Consider the following 25,279-nt stretch of genomic DNA (forward strand, 5'->3'; position numbering starts at 1 on the left):
CTACCTGATCACCAGAAACTTGGCCGGTGACTAATCTGGCAAAAATATGGAATATATTCTAAATATAAATCACTTTCAAATGAATAAATTTTCATTTCTTTCTCAGGCCCTAAAAAAGATAACAGGTTTTCCTAAAAAGCACATTTATTAAAATTTAATAAAAAATGTGTGCTATTTAGGTAATCATTTCAACTTTTATCCTTAAAATGTGTTTATTAATAAGATCTGTGATTTCAACCTCAGAAACATAAAACTTAACAATTAACATTTCGATATTAAAAAATAATGCAATGACAATCCTAATTTCAAAGCTAAAAAAGAAGTACAATTAAAACGTAAGTATTTTTACAAAATAAATCACAATATTACTAAGGTCTCAAGATTATGACACATCAATCTAAGATGCAGAGCATAAAACAATGTATTTAGATTTTCATTTGAAAGTCCCAACTCTTATTTCTGTAATAAAATAAACTTTTACTCAGTTATTTTTAAAATATCTAAATGGGAAAAGTATACTAAAAGCCAAAAACAAAGACTGTTTTTGATTATTCTTGGTTTCTAACCCATTTAGAAAAGCATGCAGTTTATAAATGCATATTTGGACAAATTAATCTTAACATTATGTTCTTAACATAAACATCAGAAAACAATTAGAGTATGAAATAATACAGGAAAAAAATTGGTTTTATGGTTATTACACTGTGGTTTTAATACAAGTTAAACAAAATTGTTAGATTTATCATGCAAAACAATATGCCAAGATCAATCTTAAAAGAAAAACCAAAACGTAAAAAATACCTTTCTCAATTAATCCTTCAGACTCCATATAAAATACAAAAATTAGTATGTCAATAATCACCTCAAGTACTAACTTGCTGATTGAGAAATAAAAAATCTTTTTGATTTCAAAATTAAGTAGCTTTAGGTAAAAGCATAGTATTTTCCACATATACTATCTTTCCATTTTCACAGAGTTCCAAGGCAAAGATTGCTTCTGGATTTATGAATTACCAGAGATGACCTGTGTGGCTCTCTTATCACAGGTGTTTAATTCTTCTTTCCTGATAGATCGTTAGCTTCTTTGGGAGGTGGCATATGAATTTATTTCCATGGAATTGGATTATAAAAGGCTGGTTGTGGATAAGAAGTTCCACTGTAAAAACCTACAATCATTGAAAAATCAGAACAAAACAAAACAACTAAACTTCTTGAGAAAAATTACTTATTTTAAAATTCCTAGAAAATGTTAAACTGTCAAAAAAGCAAACTATCACTGACACACCAAGCTAATCTGAATACATTTAAAAAACTAACACTTTCAAATATAGCAATGTAGTAAAAGATAATTCTGAGAAGCCAAACAATGTTGTTGAAACATATACAAAATTTAATGCTGAGAATGCAAATAATATTGTTAAAATCTATGCAAATAATAATACCTTTAAAGTTTTTACTATGGAATTAATTTCAGAAAAAAAATTAATAAAATCTTCATTTTCTTAACCCTATCAAGGAAATGAGTTATTTGTGAACTACATTCCCCTTATCAGAGACTAAGATTTACAGAAAAAATTTTTTTGCTTATACAGCTAAAGTGAATCAAGATTTTTGTTTAGAACCAGGGAATTTTGATTTTCTGTTATTCAAGTTAATATGATTTCACAGAATCAGTGCAATCTTTTTACTAATTAGAGAGCATCTTTTGATGAACATACTGTTTAAAACTTGTGATGCCTGACAATAATAACTATGTGAGGAAGAACATTCTGTAAATTATCTTCAAATCCTTTGGTCATTATAGGCACACAAATTCCTTTATTTCATAATTCATAAAAATGATAGGATAAAAAATAAAGACTTAAGAGAAGTACAGCATGCAGACAAATATGTTGCTTATTAGAATGAAGAGAAGGGATGGGGATAGGAAAATAAAAGAGTGAAATTAATTCAAAATAATTTTTATATAATGTATGTAAATACACCATCATGTACATCCATAAGAATGGTATGTCCCATATTTGTATAGTTATATCAAAATGAATTCTACCTTCATGTATAAATAAGAGAACCAATAAAATAAAAAATAATTAAACTCATTTAAAAAGCAAAGTAATTTAATAAAATAGTCCATTGTTTTAGCAATTAATTTCTAGTCAATATGTATATTCCCATCTAAAATCTTAGCTTTACTATCTAATCATTAGGTTAAAATCACTGCTTATTGACCTTTTTTAAGCAAGAAAGAAAGAGATGGAGGCACGGTGGCAGGGAGGAAGGTGGGGGTAGAAAGAGGAGGAGAAGGAGGAGGAAGAAGCCATCCTCAGTTGCTAAAATGGATTAATGGATATAATGAATGACCTCTATGACATATAAGAGAGGCCTAATCCTGACAGCAGGAATGTGTCTCTCAGACCATGGCAGCCCACTTTGACTGCATAATATGTCAACGCACACTTCACCAAGATAGTCAAAACAAAGTCTGGAATATGTTCCATTGTGTGAACAAAACAGAATGGGAGTATTTTTAATAATAAATCATTTAAACAAGCGAAGGCAGCTGTCATCAAGGTATGAGCTTTCAACATAAAGCACAAAGAAAAACATGCAATGACATTTATCATCAGATCAAGCCTAAAGGCCAATTGGTTCTGTTTGATCATGTGCTATCTATATCCCACCCTGTACAAAGAATGTGCCAAAGACACTGGAAGCTCTGCGTTAGAGAAGGTTAGAAAAAGGGTAGGCAAGATGAACCATTAAAAACACCCTGAGTAAGGCTTTTTCATCCAAGAATGTAAGAGCACTAACAGGGATGCTAACAATTGAACCCAGGGCCGTATGCATATTAAGGACATGCTCTGTGACTGAACGACAACTTCATCCCTGAGAATTTCATTTATTTCCTAATGTTAGAAATCATTGCTTAAAAGTGTAAGTTTGAAGTTTTACAACCATTACATTTATATATCATTTATGGAGAATGAATAAATTCCTACCAACATAGTATAATTTTCTAAAAGATAGTAATTTGAAAGAAAAATAAATTTTATAAGTTTATATTTCTGTGAAAAAGAAACAAAATGTCTAAAATTTGCTTCTGCAAACCATACTTATGTAAGCCACATAACATAAAAACTAACCTGTAAGTTTTCCATTGGCATAACCATCGCTCTTTACAGCTGGACTAGGTTTACTTTTTGCATTTTCCAACCATTCCTTAAACTTTTTATCTGCTATTTCCTTTTTCTCTTGTAATTCGGCTTGCCATTGTTTTTTTTTTTCCTTAAAATGACAAGACCAAAGCATTTCCAAGGATATTCTATAACTAAACATTCCATTCAAATTCTACTGAGTCTTTTCTCCCAGTTGCTTCCTCTCTCAATGGCTTACTGGCCACAATATTGAATTATATTTCTATAATTTGAGAATAAAATTGAACATGATCAGGGATGTGATATTAATGTGTCTTCCTCTAAACAATTTAAGATATCAAACCCAAGAAAAAGAAAGCAATCCACCTTCCTTTTAAAGTAATTTATGATACAGTAATATGACTAGATAAAAGTATATTGAAAAATAGTTAAAACAACTTACAACAATTTTGAATATGACTGAAAAATATATAGGCTTATTGAAATTACTCAATGTAAGAAAACCAAAAATACATATTCATTTTGAAGCTTAAAGACAGCATAATCTAAGTAAAGATATTTTCATATATTTATGCTATGATACAGTCAATTTTCTAATCATATATTTGTTTCTAAAATATACTTGGCACCTATGAAGACTAAAAACACATATTCTAACTGGCTGCTTTAATAAAAATATATTTTCTTTCTTTTTCTTCTCACATCCTTCAGCAATTTTTTTCTTTAACCATTCTTGATATTTTTCTTTGGCTTTTTCTTGCAAATGTTCTTTCCCTAGTTCTTTCATTGCTTTCTCCTCCATTTCTTTATTCATTTTTTGTTCTCTTTATTTCCTTTTTTTAAATAAAAATAGAAATTTTAATTGAAATACCTGTAATTATTCTCACATAAGGAAAGATCGTTATGTGCAATAATTTTCTAAACTTCTATTATTCTTAAAATAAGTGGTGTAACAGTGGTTGCCACAATATAGTTTATGAGAATATATAACATACTGCAATTACCTGTTCAATGTCAATAACAGGTAGTTACTGCTTGACTGTAAGTTTCATTAGGAACTGACAAAGATCTTGCTCACCAATGTATACCTGCGACTGGGATAGTGCTGAGTAAATAATAGGTGCTCCATAAATATTCTTTAAATAAATTAGTGAATAAATATTACTATGTGTTAGACTGCTGAATCCTAGTATTTTAATGGATGTTTACCCTCATGTATATAAACATTTCCTAGATAGACAACTTGTCAATACAAATACTTGGATAAGTATTCACCAAAAGTGAGTTATAGAGTTCAAATGAATAATGCCTGCTAAAGATTGCATATAAGGACATAATGGGGCAAATCTTTAGGTATACTGTTTTATATAGATCAGAGGCTTGCAAACAAGGCTAAATGTCAAATTCGGCCCACAGGCCATCTGTATTTGTAAACAACATTTTATATAAGTATGGCCAACTCATTTCTCTTATATATTTGCATACGGTTTCTTTTATTCTACAATAGCAAAGTTGAATAGTTCACACAGAGACTGCATGGCAGAAAACCTGAGATGTTTAAGATCTGGCCCTTTTCAGAAAAAAAAAATAATTTTTGACATAGACTATAACTCAGTGATAACCATCGGACTGTAGTTAAATTATAAATAAATAATGGCATGGATAGTTCTCTTTATCAAAGTTTTAGAAATTAATCTGAAAGGTATAAAAGGAATATGGAATATATATATATATATATATATATATATATATATATATATATATATATATATATATATATATATATATGTCAGTTTTCATGGAGCAAAGAAAGATGATCCAAAAAGAGAATTTCCTTCCCTGAAAGTATTTTGTAAAATACTGTAATATGAATTAACACCCAATTAACAAACATCAGTTACATACAATATATGTCCTGTTCAGTGCTGAGCAGCAAAAGCAAGTCTTGAAAATCAGGGCTTGCACCATTCCTCAAGTTGATACATTTCTTTCTTGCTGTGCAGCCATTAGCTGTGAAAAGGAATCTTTTCATAACAAAACCTCAATAGACAATGGAACAATAATGGGTTTTAATTACTCCTCACTAGCAGAAAACCTACAAACTGAAAATGGTCTTGGAATATATCTCTCTTAATCTATGTGATGTATGACTCTCCTGCCTAACCTCACCAACAAGAATTCATCCAGTCCCTACAATGTTTTCAATGACAGAAACTAACACTTCATTGGTATCTATACCTCACACTATTCTCTGTACTTTATTATACATATGGACCATCAGTTAATTCTTACAATCGCAGTATAAGGTAGCTACTATTATTATCCTATTTTCAAAGGAGGAAAGGAAGGCACAAGAGGGTAAGTAATTTGTCTAAGATCACACAGTAAGTAGTAGATCACTATAGACCACAAAGACTTCGACATGGAAGAATGCCAAAAAGAATATTATGCCAAAAAATTTAAATCAAAGTGAAATGTCAAAACTCCTTAAAACATACTACTTCTCAAAATTAATTCAAGAAGAAATAGTATCTGGATAACCATTTATTATAAAACAATTCAAAATTTACCACAAAGTACTCTAGCTTCTGATAGCTTCATTGGCAGTTTGCAATGTACATTTAAGGAAGAAATAATAACAAATGACTACACAAATTAATTTTATGTTACAACATAATATCAGAAACAAGGCAAAATAACTGCTCTATAGCCCAAAATGTAAAATAATTAGAAATACATGTAACAAATGATGCATAATACCATCATTAAAACTAAATAAAACTGATGAGAAATAAGACAAATAAATTGAAAGAAAAAACATATTCATAGAATTTAAATTTGATATTACTAAGAGTCATTTTCTCCAAAATGATCTACACATTTAACAAAATTCCAATAGTGCCAGGCACTATTCAAGCAGGCATAATTAGCAAATCTCAGAATCAGATGCTGAATTACATATAGAAAGGTGCAAAGAAAATAAAATAAGTTTGGAAAAGAAGACAAAAGTTGATTTAAATTATCTATTTTTTAAAAAACTATAAGTTCAAGAATTATAGAGCTGTAGTAACAAGTTATTACTGCTGACACAGGATATAAATCAATAGAAGAGAACAGAATTCAGAAATAGATCTATGTATGTGTGTGTGTATGTGTGTGTTTGTGTGTGTGTGTGTGTGTGTATGGTCAATTGATTTTAAACAATGTGCCAAGGTAATTTGATAGGGAAAGGATTATCTATTCAATTAACAGTGGAACAATTGAATATATGTATAAAAATGAATGAATCCCAACATTTAACTCAACCAAATATTAAAATGAACTCAAAATAAACATACAGGTAAAGCTGAAGTTATAACTTCTAGAAGAAAACAATAAATAATTTATACTCTTGAACTACACAATGTTTCTTAAATAAAGACATACAGACCATAACCATAAAAGAAAAAAATGAAATATGGAATATTGTCAAAATTTAAAACTTGTGCTCTTTAAGTTGGGCACAGAGGTGCGTGTCTATAATCCCAGTGAATAGGGAGGCTGAAGCAGGAGGATCAAAAGTTCAAGGCCAGCCTCAGCAATTTAGGGAGGCCCTACAAAATTTAGCAAGATAGTTTCTCAAAAAAAGGATGGGGATATATCTAAGTGGTAAAGTCTACATGGGTTAAATCCCCATAGAAGGAAGGATGGAAGGAAGATCATTCTGCTCTTTAAGATATATTATTGAAAAAAATTAAATGGGCCATGAGTGATGGCACACACCTGTAATCCCAATGACTCAGCAGACTGAAGAAGGATGATCTCAATTTCAAAGTCAGCCTCAGAAACTTAGCAAGACCCTCCTAAGCCACTTAGTAAGACCCTGTCTCAAAACAAAAAAGAAAAAGCTGGCTGGAGATGTGACTCAGTAGGTAAACATCCCTGAATTTAGTCCTTGGCAAAAAAAAATTAATGGGAGGAAATATTTGCAATGCATTGATCTGACATTGGACTTGTGGTCTGAATACATAAAGAATTCTAGGACTGGGGATTAGCTAATTGGTAGGTGCTAGACTAACCTGAGTGAGGCCCTGAGTTCAATCCCCAACACCACATTAAAAAAAGAAAAGAAAAAGTGAAGAGAAATGTACAAAATTCACCCAGTGTCACATGTACCTATATTCCCAGCTACTTGGAAGGCTCAGTCAAGAGGATCACCTGACAAGCCCAGGAATTTGAGGCCAACCAGGGTAACAAAGTGATACCACCAAGATCCCCATCTAAAAAAAAAAAAGAAAGAAAGAATAATTCCTACATGTCTTTTGATGGAGGAGAGGAGGCTTGTTGAGGACTGAACCCAGAGCCTGCTAAGCATGCTCTCTGCCACTAAGTTTTATTCAACCGTGAATTCTTACAGATTCTTAAATCTTAATAAGAAGTCATATAACCCCTTCAGAAAATGGGCAAAAGACTTAAACCGATACAAAACAAATCCAAAAGAAGCTAACAACATATGTAGTTCAGTTGTAGAGTGCTTGCCTACCATGGTCAATAAGTATAATAAACTGAATTGTGTCCCTTCAACTCCTATGTTGAAGGCCTATCTCCCAGTGTGAGGAGATAAAGCCTTCCAAGAGTTAATCAAACTTAAATGAGGTCTTCATCCAATAAGACTGATGTCCTTTAAAGAGGAAAATACACTAAAGATATGTGTGCACAGAGAAAAACCAAAAGACAACCCATCTGCATGCAAGAGGCCTAAAGAGAATCCAAACCTGCAGACACCTCCATCTTGATTTCCAGTCTCTGGGATGTGAGAAAATTTTCGGTTGTTTATACCACCCAAGTCTGTGGTATTTGGTTATGGCATCCCTGAAAGACTAATATAATGAGCTTATAAAAAGATGCGAAACAGCATTAAATCTCAGGGAAATGAAAATTAAAACAATGGTATATACTATACACACACTGGAAGAACTAAAATGAAAGACTGAAAATATAAGGTTTGCCAAAGTTGTAAAATATTTGGAACTTTCATAAATAGTCATGGGAATATAAATTGGTATAAGCACCTTAGAAAATACTTTGGCAATTTCTTGTAAACACATTCTTACCGCATAGCCCAACAATTCAGCTCCTAAACATTTACCCAAAACAAATGAAAACAATGTCTACAAAAGACTTGTATATATATATGGTCATAGAATTTTATTCATAATATCTCCTAATGGAAAACAATCCACTGACCATCAACAATTCAATGGATAAACAATTTGTGCTATTTCATTGGAGACTACTAATCAATAAAAATGAATCAACAATATATCAAATATCAGGATATATTTAAAAACAAAAGAAGTTCAACAAAAAGAAGTTCAAAACATTCTTTCATTCTGCGTTTAAGAAAGTATAGAAAGCACAATCTTATATACAGAATAGAAAGATTACCAGGATATTTGGAGCTGGGGATGGGTATTGGAAGGGAATGGGGGTTGGATGCGAAGGGAACTTTCCAGAGTAATGAAAACATTCTATTATCTTGACTCTGGTGCATATTAATTATACAGGTACATATATCTGTCAAACTCATAAACTTAAAAAAGGTGTATTTTATTGCACAGCAGGCAGTCAGAATAGTCACTGCTACTGAGAAAGCAGTCAGCCATTAAGTGGCTTTGGATTTTCTAGCACACTGGTTCTATATCACAGAGGACAATAATTGATCTTCCTTTTCTAAAATGGTGCCCTGAAAGAACATTTGTTTCTTAAAAGTGAAAGAAATAAACAACTGGCTACTTAAAGTTTTTGACTTTCTATTTTAATTCCTCTAATAGGGCCTACTTGGCACATAGAAAAAGCTAAGTAAACATTTGTTGAATGCATGAATGATACACTGATAACAGTGTTATCACTCATACACCTTGTTGATTTGAATTAAGTCTTTCAAATAAAATATCAGTGTGTTTTGAGAATTTAAAACAATTTTATTTTTATATAACTTTTAAAACACTGAAAGTAGAGGCCTTTTTCAAAATTTGTATTAATGTCTAAAAAATTAATTTGGAAAATAAATTAACATAACAACACAAATATTAAGTGTACTCAATGAGATAAACCAATTGTTTTAAAAGGATTTCACAATTTACAGTCATATTAGAAGAAAGCAATCTTACTAATGTATACATAAATTCTTTTTGTCTGATTTTTTGATAAAACACAGTGAAAATGACTTAGAGAAAATAGCACCCCAATATACAACTAAAATGAAGCTGGAGGCAGCAGAGGACCACACACCATGAAATGTAAACAGAAAGCTAGATGGCAGACAGGAAGAGAAGAACCAGGAGAGCATTCTTTACAAATACAAGTAAATGTAACTAAGGCTGAATAAAAAATCTGATAGTTTTTAAGAAAAAATAAGGAGGGATCCATTATTCTTTAACTTGCACAAGAATGCTGAAGAATAGGTAAATTAATTTTTCAGGGTTCATCTCTGAATCATTTTCTGCCTTATTGAATCTTGCTTTCAATAATTAGTGATTTATGTTATGGCAAGCCACTTACTCCAAAAGAATTTTTACCTCAAAAATAATTGGATTAGGCCTACTACAACTAACTAAAACAGGGAATATATATCATATATCCCTCAGCAGTATCTTACATTCTTAGAAAAACAACAATTATGTTTGATTGGCATGGTAAAATTAGCTGAATGAATTTAGAAGATAAGAGAAGCTTCAGAGGAGAGAGCACACCATACATGGAGCACTATTTTCATATAAACTTCAAAAAGGTGTCAACCAAAATTTTGTAATCGTCATATAGACTTATTTTGATTGTGACATTTATTCAAAGTACTCTTTTGGGGATGAAGTAAACAAACACAATCCATAGTAATTGATTTCTAAACAAACATAATCCAAGTAAGAATCAAATACTTTTATGGCTATAATACACACACACACACACACACACACACACACACACACACACACAGAGACACCTCTCTAACCAATTTCCTTCTTCTAATGCCAGGATAATGAAGGTTATGTTATCTTCAACTTACTGAAATTATTTGATACTCATAATAATATCACTTGGCATCAGATTCAACAATAGGTAAGGACAAAAACTATAATTAAAAATTTAAAACTTTGTCCTATAATTTGAACATTTATCTAAATTCATAGTTATATTTTAATAATAAAATCAATATCATTCTAAACTTACAAAATCACAAAAAAACAAAGTTATAGCAGAATAATTTTTTTCTAAATGGGGGTTGGGGAGCAGTATTAGGGATTCCACTCAAGCCCTCATGCATGCTAGATAAGTAGTCTATCACAGAGCTATGCCCTCCCCTAGACTTTTTTAATTTCATTTTGAGTCAGGGTCTCAGAAAATTGCCCAGACTGGCCTCAATTTTGTGATTCTCCCATCTCAGCTTCTAAAGTAGTTGGAGTCAACAGGCATGTGCCACCATGCCCAGCTATTTTAAAATTTCTAATGTATCAGCTTGGGGTTGTGTCTCAGTGGTGGAGCACTTGCCTTGTACATGTGAGGCACTGGGTTCGATCCTCAGCACCATATAAAAATAAATAAACAAAATAAACACCTTTTTAAAAAATTTCTAATGTGTGATCCAACATAAGAATGTATTAAAATTGAAAGTAAGGATATGAAGGATAGCTCTATGGTTGCATGCTAGCTTAACATGCTTAAGGCCATGGGTTTAATTAACACCATAAATTAAAAAGTAATAATAATAACAACAACAACAACAACAACAATAAAATTGAAAGAAAGAATAGGAATACAGCTCAGTGGTAAAACCCAGCATGAGAGAAACCCTAGGTTTGATCCCCGGCACTGCAAAAAGAAAAATAAAAAAAGAAAATTCATTAACTCATTCAATTAACAAATGCTTACTATATGCAAAGAATTATAAACCTTGTAATGGATAAAAAATAATGTAGAAAAGAATTCTTGTTCTTAAGGATCTTAAAATTACAAGGAAAGCAAAGGGATATACAAACTACAAAACAGCCATTTTTTTTTTCTTTTTTATAAAACATACACAAAATACAAAGCACCATAAGATAAAGTGCTATAAAAGTTAATACAAATTGAACAAAGATCCACAGGAAATAATCTCTAACATGTGAACATCCAATCTGCATGTAGGAAGTAATCTGAGTTAGATGACAAATGGAAAATTAGAACAGAGGGTATGATGAGATTCCATCCTTATAAAATACCATATGTAAAAATTAGGAAATAAAAAGTACTAAGAAGATAAGTATTCTCAAAGTTTCTCAAGAATACATACTCTTGAGGCCTGGGCAGTACAGCCAAAAGCTCAAGATTTCTAGGACATTTACTTGTATCTTAAAAATAATGTAAAAAAAAAATCAGTGCTCTCTTAGTATATACAAGTCCCTGGGTTTGATCATCAGCACTTTGAAATGTAAAATAAAAATAAAACTTACAGTCTCCTTCTTTATATACCTATGTTTGCTTTAACATATAAATATAACATTTTCCTCTGAAAAAAATTTCCAGTAAAACTAATACTCCAAGAAGATGGGGGGCAGCTGTGATTATCATGTGTGAGCTCCCTAAATAATCCCAGTAAAAAGAATCTACATAGAATAAAGATAAAACAGATGGTATATGTGGCTGAAATGCTACTTTGGTTCAGGGAATAGAGTGGAGACTCTTTAACCAGTCAGTCTAGAGTTGGTAAAATCTCAGTCAGAAGACAGTACAGGTGTGGAACATGAAAAAAAATTTAAACATAAGGAATGACAGTCAGATCTATTCAGCAAAGTTTAATCTGGCAGAGACATACAGGAAGGGTTTATTCATTTAACAAATATTCCTGGGTACCTCTAATGTGTGGTAATGGATAAGCTGTTGGAGAACGGAAAAAAAGAAGCAAAATTCCTGATCTTATAAGAACTTATATCCTAGTGTGGAGAAGTAAACAATAAAGTTGAAGGAAGTAATGAGACCATTCAGAAAATAAAATAGAAACAGCAATTATATATAGTAAAGGAAGGGATGTTTTGGAGCAACATAATAATTATTATTATTAAGTGGCTGAAGACACAGTAGAAGTAATAGAAATAAAGGAATAATAGGAAAAAGTCTATGAAGAGGAATGGGGCAAAGGTATTTTTTTTAGGTGTACACATTTGGAGTTGCCTGCTGATCTAATGGATAGAAATCCAAGACTCAAAAAATTCAAGTCTAAAGATTCAGACTTGGTGGGGCTGGCATTGTAGCTCGGGGTAGAGCACTTGACTAGCACATGTGAGGTGCTGGGTTCCATCTTCAGCACCACATAAAAATAAATAAATACAATAAAGATATTGTGTCCATATACAACTAAAAATATTTTAAAAATATTTAGAATTGCTGAATTCAGGCAGACACTAGTAGAGTTCACGGGGACAGAAAAGAATAAAATTAGAGGGCATCCAGGCTCTGTAGTGCATGCCTTTAATCCCAGTGACTCAAGGGGACTAAGGAAGGAGGATGGCAAGTTAGAGACAGTCTCAGCAACTTAATGAGACCCTGTTTCAAAACAAAATAAAAAGTGCAGAGATGTAGTTCAGTGGTAAAGCATGCCTGGGATCAATCCTTAGTACCAAAAAAAAAAAAAAAGAAGAGTAAAGGGCAAAGGGAAGAAGACAAGAGACTTGATAAATATTCATGAGGGTAAAAAACAAAAGCAAAACCCCAAAGAAGAAAGAACCTAAGAGAAATATAAGAAAAATATAGCTAAGGACTAATTGGAAGAAAGACTTTGAAAAGAGATGTTAGAATTTGTGTATGCATTTTTTTCCTTTTTACCTGTTCATTCTTTTTCTGAACCCATTCCTTGTGCTTTTCTTCAGCAATTATCTTTTTTTTTCACATTCTTCCATTTTTTTTTCTTTTTTCTAGTTGTTGATTTAATTCCTGTGGATTTCATTTAAACAAAAGGCAATGTTTAAGGGAAGTTCCCAAATCACATATTTTTAAAAAGGTTGAGCTTAACCAAATTAAACAAGAATATAGTTTCCATTATACAATATATACCACTACTGATAATAACTTACTTAAGTAACTAGTCTACAATGAAAGAAAGCATTAGTAAAAATATAAGTCATTTTTTAGAAATGCAAATAATTGCTTGGCAGCAAAACACTAGTTTCTTAGACTAAATTTCAGCTAAATTACCCTCATTGAAATCAAATTTCCCTTACATAAATTTTGGCACCACTGTAAGCTATTCGCAGTAGCTCAAGAGAATTGCAACTTTTTTTTACAGTTATAAAAAGGTTCAAGATTCTTGCTGAAGCTACAGAATAGGAATTAAGGAATTCCTAAATTAAAATTTTAAATCAGAGTTATACCCAAGAAGAAATCTAAAAAAGGTATTCAGTTTTCCATAGAGAAAAAAAGAATCAGAGTTTTCTTCACAGATTTTATAGCTACTGGGATATAAAACAAAACCAAATTCATACCTCAGATTATTTAACTGTCTTGCTGTCACCAGAATCTACATGTCTGGGCATTTCCTCAGAAGAAAGAATGTGGAAGGTACCACCAAATAAAACTACAAGTTGAATGCTACCACTCTGTCACTCACTGACTAAATTATGGCTTTAGTTGAGAAAGCTATTCAAATTAGACTTCTCTAGGACTCTACAATCATAATTACTTGTTAGTTTTCTTTTTTACTTAGATACTAATAATCAGATACATTTATGAATCTTCCATTGTTCTCCCTTTCTCCTTCCCATCTTTCCTTTCTCTCCAAATACTTACCTCCAAGGGCAATTTTCCAACTCTCAGGTTAATTCCAGGGTCTTAAGTGAAGATAAAACTTTACACCAAGAACATATTTTTTTGCATTTTAGAATGACTAATCAAAAGATACTTGTTTACCATGACTTATGATCTTAAAATTCCACTGCAAAGAAAATAGTTGCCCTATCTCACTTAGAAAATCTTCAAACTTAGAAATACCATATCCCACAAAACAAATATCCACCTTGATAGGATTCTTCACTACCTTATAGCTGTTATTCCTTCATTACTCACTCAATACACTCTAATTGAGTGCCTGCTATTGATCTAACAAGAACTGTGCATGTACACACACACACACACACACACACACACACACACACACACACAGAAAGATGAAATCTTAGAAGTCTCTCATCTAATATTTTCTCTATATACCAAAGAATAAAGTGCTACACTGTGAGTTACTGGGTATAAAAAAAAGGAGTTTGGAGAAAAGAACAAAAAGGGAAGACAAAGAGAAATGGTTTGAACCAGGATAGTCAGAAATGAGCAGTTTCTTAAAATAGTGAGAGAAGATGACTTTAAAAGAATTGAAGGATGTGGGTGGGGATGATGATTAATTTAAAGTGTGGTACTAATTTTCTCTTTAGATAGAAAGAGGTTTTTTGAAGACAGTAAATTGAACACTATGATGAAGAATAAAAGTCAAAAGGGATGATTTAGAGCTCTTATTAAGAATGAAGGCTGGAATTAAAATGATCAGTACTATTCTGAGGGAGATTGACTAGAAGGTTCTGACAATATACCCTATAAGGGGAAGAAAGTCTGGACTTGTGCCAGAAAACAAGTAAAAGGAGAAACACACAGAGTGTGTGTGGGTGTGCAGATACGCATGTGTGTATGTATGTGTATATACATGTGTATAAATTTACATATAGTAAAAGGCTAGATATAAATCTGACAACTATACATTCAAAATTTTCCAAACCAGTTCTAAATTTTCTTTTAAAGAAAAGTTTAAGTGTATGATTAAGCATAATTGATTATATTTATATACTTTTTAACAGTCTTCAAGTAACTCAAAAGGGGGACAATTAGGATGTTGCATTACTATTTTATGAATACCAAATTTTAGTTAATGTTGATATAGGTGATAATAAAGAAAAGATCCAAAAGTACCTAGAAAATGCTACCACTGACCTGAATAGTACTGTATTCTTATAATGTCTATTTAAGTATTTGCCTACCCAGAATATACATCACATTCTCATACACTACCCTCTCTTCCAAGGCTAGCTACTCTTAGAATTTCCCATGCTGAATGGCTCCATCTATTCACCACTGAGGCAGGCCTCCTCCAGGATACAGCAGGAGTCTTCTTTCCAAAAGACCCTGTGTGTTCTTCTGGCACACCACTGAATTTCAACAGGATTATAGCTATTTTCCCTTAGAATAAACATTTGGTAATGGAAAAAAAACTCCAAAGAGGGTCCTAAACATGCATCATTATTTCAATACACTTTGCCTATTTTCAAATGATTTTTTACTATTGAAGGTAACAAAAACAAAAACAAAAAACAAACTGACAATTTTGAGTTTCACCAACTCTATATCCTACCCTATTCCTTCCTTAATGGCTGATAAATTAAATAGCTGAAGATAAAATGGTGAGGTTAAAAAATAACTGGAAAAAAAGTACCTGGACTAGTCACAATATAAATAATTTTTATAATTTTGAACAGATTACATTAAAATGTTAAGTCAAATGTTAAAAATTAGAATTAGCCAAAGACCACAGAGAACTTAGAAGAATTAAAGAATTATTTTAAATAATAAAAATGTAAATATATTTAATAACCTACAAAACCAATATGCTAGCTTGCATAATGTCAATGTTAATTTTCAGTGTTTACCATGTTTATCATTTCAACATTATTATAAATGTATAACATTTTTAATAGGGTAACTGTAAAGGATTAAAACAATTTTTTAACTCAATCTCACAGAGATGTCTAAAACAAATTTAAATGTCTGTTACTGAAAACAAATTCATGAATGAAATGAGCTTTTTAATGATTCAATTATCCTTTACATTTTCCTTTAAATGGGGCATGGTGGCACTTGCCAGTAATCCCAGCAGTTTGAGAGGCTGAGGCAGGAGGATTACTAGTTCAAAGCAATCAGCAACTTAGTGAGGCCCCCAGTAATTTAGTGAAACCCTGTTTCTAAATAAACTACAAAAAAGGACTAGAGATATGACTCAGTGGTTAAGTACCTCTGCGTGGTACTGAAAAAAAATTTTCTTTAAATGTTAAAGGAAGAAAATAAGAAAGCAGGAATAAGTTCAAAAAGCAAATACTAAGTCTGATCTATTTATTTCTAAAATGTTTCTTAATAAAAAGCACATAAATTGGAAATCTAAAGAACTTAATACCAGTTCCAGCTCTGCCACTAACCTAAACCTTGCCAAAGTTACTTCTCTCACCTTCATGCTTCTTAGCTTTTATAAGGATCTGAAATAAACAATTCCTTATGGTCAAAAATCTGTGCTTTTAATGACATGGTTTGTAAGCAAATTAGGGAATAGAAAAATAAGGGAAAGCATGACTTAGAAAATAAAGAGAAAGGCATGAAAATCCAAATAGATTTTGGCTGAAATTTGTGATGATAAGCCATCTTTTAATGCTGCATTGTTTTCTACCAATATCATCAGTCCCCCAACACCAAATGTCCCTCATATATCCTGCAAAGCAAACTGATCCTACTTCCAATGAAAGTACCTCCAATTTACACTTTCTGGATGACAGAAGTTAAATATTATTTCTGCAGAAAGCTATAATAGTTTTAGGCAGTATTCTTTAAAAGAAAAAAAAATAAATAAAGTTTTCACTCAAAAGAAATAAAATATAAAGACCACAATAGCTCAAAATAAGCTAACAAATCATTGAGTAGATGATCCGTATGTTATGGTTGATAGGTACAATTTCTTGGCATAACTAACAGGCAAGGTTCATTCAAAAATATCGTAAATTGCTTCAAAGTTAAGTAATGAAGTAGCCATAGAAATGTCAAATTACTAAAAACATGAAAAGGCTTTAATACATACAAATAATTATACCCTGCTATATGCTTAATGGTTGTGGTAAGGGCTTTATATTTATTATTTTAATCTGTTCTTGAAACAAATTTTCAGGGTAGTTATTATATACTTTCATATGTAATAACTAACTCGTATTGAATTCTTAATATATAGTAGGCCATATTCTGATATTCATTTAGACCTCATAATAACAATAAGAGGTAAATATTATTCTCCCCCTTTCACTGATAGTGATTCTCCTTACAAGTGACTTCTATAGTAGCTAGAAAAAAACGCAAATGAAGTATGCTTTACCACTAACTTACTCTACCAGTGTTTTCCAAGTTGTAAGTCTAAAATCAATTTAACAGATTATAATTGACTTTCATAAAAATGAATACCATGTTTTGAATAAATTAAGATACTTTTTCAAATATATATGTATATACATCTATGTATAGGTTTATAGTTATGTTCAACATGAAAAAAATTAGATTTCTCACTGTGAACAAATATTTTTTTCAAAAACACTACCCAAGGACTGATGAACAGTGGTAGAACCCTTGCCTAGCATGTGCAAGGCTCTGGGTTTGATCTCTAGCAGTCTAAGAAAAAAAAAAAAAAAGAAGCAGGAAAAATAAAAGCCACACTAAACATTGGAACTAGTAATGTTAAAAGAACTAGTAATGTTAAAATCTAAAGTTGAGGTAAAGGGAAGAGACTGGGGTCTCAAAAATAAACATTAATTCTGAAAACAAATTTAAAAAAAATCTTCTCTAAAGGCTATGACTAGCAATGATAGAAATGCCAATACCAATAAAAAAAACCAAATCAGCCATCTTTATACTTTGTTTCATTTAATCCTCACAAAAATCCCATGACAGGTACTATTTTTTCCCACCTTGTCCAGATGGGGAAACTGAAGTATAGAATCTAAATAATTTGGCTAAGATCATCCAGCAAGTAAAAAGACTAGAACTAGAGCTTTTATTAAGCCTGGCTGAAACCAAACCACAACGTCTTTTTCAAGCCCTGTGCTTGCTAAGAGGAAATAAATACTACTCTCACAGTGTACATTTCCAGGAATAAATTTGTATTCTAGAATACAAAGTATCATGTAAAAGGGAAATGCCAGAATATACTAATTTACACAATCATTTGAATCATTCCAAGTCTCCTGAACAGATGATTGCCTACCTGGTATAAACTCATCACAAAAATAACAACTAATTTCAAAACCAATATGAAAAATTTCAAGGAAGATCATAAAGGGCAAAGAAAGTTCAAAGCTTTAATTCCCATGATTTTTTATAATAACATGGTTACTAACAAACTAGAATAAACTAAAATAACCAACCATAGTGTACCAGTTTACTATATTTTAAAACACATTAATACATTTTAAATATACTTTAATAATAAGCAATCTATTTCTTTTCTTTGCTTTTCTTTTTTTGTGGTGCTAGGGATTGAACCCAGAGCATTGTGCATGAGAGGCAAGCACTGTACCAAATGAGCTATATCCCCAGCCAATAATAAACAATCATTTTATAGTGATGTTGAAAAATATTTAATGAGGGCTGGGGTATAGCTCAGTGGTAACATGTTTTTCAAGCAAGCACAAAGCCTTGGGTTAGATCCCCAATGGAGCTCCAAAAAATACAAAAAAATTAAAATAACATGGAAATATATTAATAATATAACAGGCAAAAAAACAGATTGAAAAAGATTGAAACTATTTCACTAAAAAAAGGAAGTATCTTTCACCATTTCTGTGTTAAAAAGAAATCAGAGACTGAGTCTGGATAGGGAGCTTAGGTGATGGCAAGTTACACAAATCTATTTACTCGCCAGGGCACATGCTCTTTGGTAGGTAGAATAGATTCCTGTCTCTATTTCAATTTTTCTCTTCTTTCCTAGAACTTTTCCTAAGTATATAGTTGAATTTACCTAAGAGCAAAATTCTATTGTATGTCTCTCTAGATATACATTTGTACATAGCCCTCTGTATCCATGGGTTCTGCAACCATGGATTTAATCAAGCATAAATTGAAAATATCCCAAAAAATTGTGCCTATACTGAGCAGGGACACATTGTTTTCTTGTCATTATGCTGTGAGCAATTCAGTATAATAACTACTTAGGTAGTGTTCACATTGTATTAGGTGATATAAGTAATTAGAAAAGATTAAAAGTAGATGGGGAGATATATACATTAAATGCCTTTATATAGAAAGACTTGAGCATTGAGTATTTTGGAATCCAAGAAAGTCCTGGAATCAAACCTCTTGGACTCTTAAGATGATTGTTTTTATTTTTTAAAAAACTTACATAGAAGAAAGTTTAGAAGGCTATATTCCATAATTTTAACAAAGATTATTATTAGGTGGTGAAATTAAAAGAGATTTTCATTTTCTTAATTATATTTAGCTATATTTTCTAAATGTTCTTATAATAAATATACTGCTTCTACAATTAGATTTATTAAGATTAATATAGTAAACAAATACAAATAAATGCACACACATTGTTTTCAGGAACAATAAGATTAACATTTTAATTTACAACAGCAACTCTACTCTGTGAGCTCACTGTCGTATAGAAAGAATACTGTCTACTTGTACCTCTAGAGCTTTCTGTTGCAGCCGGTCATGTTCTTCTTTTTCTTTGCCAACAAACCACACCTCCCATGGTGTCAGGCTGCTTTCTCCTAAGTGGACCTGTTTCTGTTCTTCTTGGTTATCTTCTGATTCAACTTTACTGTTATGAAAAAAAGGATACTGTAGAACTTGTACACGAAATACTTCTCTTACTAGTCAAAAATCATTTAACTATACAATGAAAACAAAATCTAACAACATATTTTCAATACTGTTATTTTAAAAACATATGAATCAATTATATAAAGCAAAAATATGAAAAATCAGGAAAAGGAAATCTAATTTTGAATTACTTTACTCATTTAGTTATGCCACTCTCTTCAAAAACCAATTTATTTAAAAACCCAATGGAATAGCTTGAGCCCAACCTATGTGCCTCAAGGTCACTTGAGGAAATTATTTATTTCTAAAATTTTATTTTTTTATTCTTAAAAATTCTATCTATACAAGTAATCACTAATCACTACTAGTACACATAATCTTTTGTAGGTGTGTGTGTGGTACCAGGCATTGAACCCAGGGCCTTGGACATGCCCCTGAACTATATCTACAGCTCCACTACCACATACACACATATACACATAACATTAATCAGATCCTGGGGCAGACCTTTCCCTTTCCCTCCACTATATAGCATAGAAAAAAAGTAATGTGTACATATATACTGGGAGAATGATGAAAAGCAAATAATTTAATAATTAGGAATTCTGGGTAAAGGATGAACAAAAGATTTTGTATTCTTTTTCTTTAAATTTGAAATTATTTTGAAATAGAAAGCTATAGAAAAAAATATACCCTTGTTTTTTTCAGTGCTGGGAATTGAAGCCAGAGCCTCATTCATGTTAAGTATACTCTGTATCAACTGCGCTACACCCACAACTGCTGTGGCCCTTCTCTCCTTCAACATTTAATATTTTGTTTGATGACCTTTTGCCAGTTCTTAGAGTATACAAGACTCTCCAATCTGGTTATCTCTAATCATTGTCTTCATCTCCACTTTGTACCTTCTATCAGTCTGACTTTTCTGGGTATACAGAAAATTAACTATATGAGTAAATAAAGAACAGAGGATTTGGCTGGATACATAAGCCTCAGAAAACTTATGGAAAACTTAACAATCAGTACTCACAGATAGGAAGGTTGTTTAGTACCCAACATAGCTCCAGGGGCAAGTTTATTATATAGACTCAGGTATGTGTATCTTCAACATTGTTCCTTCTAACAAACAATTGCCTCACAACTGTTTTGTACCACTTTTTCTACCTCATAGATTCAGTTTCCCTAATTTTTTTTGGGGGGGGTTATGTTATTTAATCATCCATTCATGTCTTTTCAGAACTTGTATTCTAAGTGGAAAAGAGACATTGTTAATATATTATTTCTTAGGCACATATTTCCTTTTCAGTCTTGCATTATGACCTCATCTGTTCTCAGCTTCAACTATCACTATATGCTGGTGATATCTGGATCAGCTATTCTGGGCCAGATCTCTATCTTAAGTTCCAGACTTATTTCCAACAATTTTATAGACAGCTCCATGATATTGAACTCAGTCAATTGAAAAAAAAATCTAAGCATTTTCCAGCATCCACCACCCTCTTTCTTCCCCACTAAGAAAAATTTTACTCCTTTTATAATCCTAAATGGATGTTACCACCATCCACCCAGTTACCTAATCCAGAAATCCAGATCTGACTCCACCAGTTACTCCCTCCATGTCTGATTCCCCCTACCCTCATGCCCATACAATCACTAGTCATATCAGTTCTACATCCTTCAATTTTCTCAAGTGATTCTCTTCTCAAACCTTTCAAACACTCCAAACATAAACAGTGTCTAACCTTCCCTTTTAAATCATTCTCTAAACCTGCTGCCAGATTTGCCCCTACCAATGCATCCTTTTATCATGTAACTTCTCATCTCAAAGTTCTTCAGGGCCCATTTGCACACAGGATGAAATCCAAACTCCTTAGCCTGACAACCATAAATTGACTACTGCCTTTCTTTTCATAAAAGGGTGATCCAGACTCTACATTTCAGTCATGTTGAACTTCTGTGGGTTGGTAAATGCACTATGGTGTTGTACTCTTCAGCTTTTGCCTAAAACTGAAATGCCTTTCCTCTACCTTCACATATGGCCAGATTAAGAGCTTACTTTCATGAGTAAAACAGCCTGGGGATAAAATCTCTACCTGCTTCTTCCTAGTTTCTACACATATTTAAATTTCTCTAAAAAAGAGATCTCATCTGTAAAATGGAGATGACAGTAGTAGTTGCATGAAGAAGCGAAGCACTTAGTATAGTTCTGGGCCCTCATTAAGTACATTCTGTGCCATTTATTATAATTATTACTATAACTAACTCCTATTCTTCCTTCAAGATTTATTCTGATACTATATTGTCTGGGAAACTTTCTAAAAACTTCTGGATTAACTGCCTTCGGCTTCCTGTCACTGGTCTCCCTCTGCCACCTGCCATAAGTTCCTTAAAGAAAAGTACATGAATGAATGAATGAATAAATAAATAAACAAGAACATGGCTGGTTGTGATAGCATAGACCTGTAATCCCAGCAATGTAGGAGGCTGAGATAGGAGGATTGTATGTTTGAGGCCAGCATGGAAAAATAAAAAGTTTTAGGGCTGTAGATTAGTAGGCTGTAGATTAAAGCACCTTGGATTCAATCCCCAGGACTGGAAAAAAAAGGAAAGAAGAAAACCAAATATGTTTTGACTGAGGGTCTAGATTATGAAACACTGTTGAAAGAAGAAATTAGTCAAATCAGTTTTTTTAGATAACACTTTAAATACTTCCTGCCTTAACATTTTTAGCAAACGTGTTCAAAATGTATAGCATATAAACTACAGATATACTCCTAATAAAGAAAAGTTTCATAATTAGCTATTTATGAAAAGAAACTTATTAAGGCATAACTTTCCTAAATATAGTTATATGAAAGACAGAAAAGAACTAAATAGAAAAGCAGTAGGCCCAAAGCATATTATAAAAGACTCCAGAAAAATACTTTTCATCATCTTGTCTTGAGGTCATCTTTGATCATCTTCTCAATCCCAGCCAATGCACTTGAAGGTTAATCCTCTTTTAAGCATAAGTGTACTTGTACTGATAATTATCTTGAGGGATTAGGGTGTTACTGAGTGGCATAATGCTTGCCTGGCATGTATGAGGCCCAGCACACACACAAATCTGAGCACATAGATATGTGCAGCCAATGCCTGAGTCTATCTCAAAGAAGCCTTACTCTACTAGTATGCCACAATCAGATGTAGCTAGTAAGGGGCAGAGAGAGGCATAAAATCCCAGAGCTCTTGGTTTCTCTGTACTCTACAGAGGATGCTGATAGCCCAAAACAATGGCTGGGCTATGACTCAGGCTGCCTTCCTTCATCTCATCCCATACAAGCTATCCAGAACAACAACTAAAGGAACACAGTCATCTTCTAAAAGAAAAGAAGTGCTAGTTTTTCTGAACCATTTGAAAATAATCATGGTATCTAACTATTCTCCAGGAAGGAGAAACAGGAATTCATTCAACACACATTTATTGAGTACCTAATAAAAATCTAACACTTGCCACACACAAGACCTAACAAATTCTGCAATCTTTCTAGACCCACATCCTCAGTATTCTTTTGACTCATGGGGAATGAAATGTGCTTAGGCAGCCTTAGCCCTATTAGCTCATTCAGACTTTGGGTGAGACATAGATAGGTCTGGCTCCTCCCTTGACAGGTTCCATTTGATTAGCATTTTGGCTTGTGGAAGCTAATGCAGGGTCTCAGTAGTTGAGCTGCAGTTTTTCATGGTCATTTATTCCTCAGGCTGATAAACTATGTCCACCTTGTTTAGTCCTGTTAATTATGTTCAGAAGGTATTTCACACATCTTTAAAATTCATTTTAAAAATATCTAATACCCACTAAGTCCTAAATAATCCCTACAAAACATAGATGAAAATGGTCTCTTAAAACCCTAACTCTTACCACTGAGTCTATGAGGTTAATATGAGATGGCCTCTTTCTTGTTTTTTCAAGCAGCCTAGACAGCCTGCATGGTTACTCTTCCTGGTTTACATTTCCACCAACATACCACTCATCTTTAAAAGAGTAACTTTTGTAACCATGTATGGGTCATTTCAGATGGTTCCACATTCCATTCATTCATTCCTTATACAGAGAGGGGCCATCTTGTCACTCACACATAAAGTATGGATTCTCTGGTCTGCATTTTTTAGATCTCCTGTATTGTTCCTTATATAGTTTGATGATCAGAAACTTGTAAATTGGCTTCTGAAGATGACGTTTACCCCAAAATAGACCTACATTATTACAGTGATAGGCCTTTTGCTTCTATTTCTATATTCCCTAAAATAGTCATGCTGTATAAGAGGGAACCTGATCAGTTTACCTCACTACTAGGCCCAGGTCTGCTAATAAATTGGTGTATGCCTTTGAGTTAGACTTTTTATTTGTGTTCTGTGATGCAGTTTTATCACATGTAAAATGAGTGGATCGAGCTGGGCTTTAATTTAATAAAATCTTGTATATTTTATTTATGGTCCCCAGTACCTAAACTAATATGTGGCAAAACATAGATGTTTGCTGACTGAATCACTGTAGAAATAAACATTATGATGGTTTTTAATAATCCCTTTGCTTCAAATATTCTTTGATACAACAATAACTATTCCACTGAAAGTTTGTCCTCAGATCAGACACAACCCTGCCTCTGCATGCTGTCGTGGACTAAAATCTGTGCTTCAGCTGTTTACACTATTACAACCTACTACATAAAACACATTTTGGAACTAAGATTATGGACAAGAGTTCTTCAGTTCACCATCTGGATTTCTGAGGATTCGTAAAACTCCTGAAATAGAAGCAGTTTCGTGTGTTTGAGACTATATACGGGTCATTTTTAAGGAAACTGAGATAGCAGCAATTAAAGAGCTAAGAATCAGAAAACATGTCATCTGTAAGAAATGGCCCAGGACTCTCTGCAGAAAGGGCTGCATTTAAGGATGCAGGCGCCTGCTCAGCCTCTAAGGTGGAAGACAGGAGATGGTTTTGGTTTGCTGAAGGTACTTGGAAGGGTCCAAGAAACCTTGGGACCGGTTGTATAGGTCGGGCAGCCTCAGGTTTACCTGGCGCGCCCCGGTAACTCCGTTCCTCTTAGGCTCAACACCTCGGTCTCTACGTCATGGGCATCTTCGTCCACATCTTCCTCATTCTCTCCTTCACCATGTTCATCGTCAAACGAGAAGCTGTGGTGGCTGAGGGGAGACAACAGTGACATGGTGGAATTGCTGCAGCTCTGAGGCAGTGGCGACCAACAGATAGACGTCGCCACCGCCCCCAGGGACCCGTCATGAAGGCGGAGAAGGAGGCCACGGAGGCCTCAGACTCGGAACTGCAGTCCGCAGAGAACAGGATGCCAGGAGGGGAAGAAGCAACACTCCACGGCCACACAGCCCGCGTCTGGCCCGTCAAGTTCAAACCTGCTGAGCTGAGGTGGGGACATGCTCTCCCAGCAGGCCCCGCGCGCTGGGCCTGGCCAATCCTGGCCGGCCAGGTGCCGCGTTGCCAT

At 33.0% G+C, this 25,279-nt stretch overlaps 1 pseudogene; it reads right to left on the reverse strand.

The window, feature by feature from the left end:
* Positions 1 to 1,050: 1,050 nt before the first annotated feature.
* On the reverse strand, positions 1,051 to 25,279 carry LOC143390002 (coiled-coil domain-containing protein 34-like; annotated as a pseudogene).

This window comes from Callospermophilus lateralis, unplaced genomic scaffold (genome assembly GCF_048772815.1).
Source record: "Callospermophilus lateralis isolate mCalLat2 unplaced genomic scaffold, mCalLat2.hap1 Scaffold_83, whole genome shotgun sequence".
NCBI lineage: Eukaryota > Metazoa > Chordata > Mammalia > Rodentia > Sciuridae > Callospermophilus > Callospermophilus lateralis.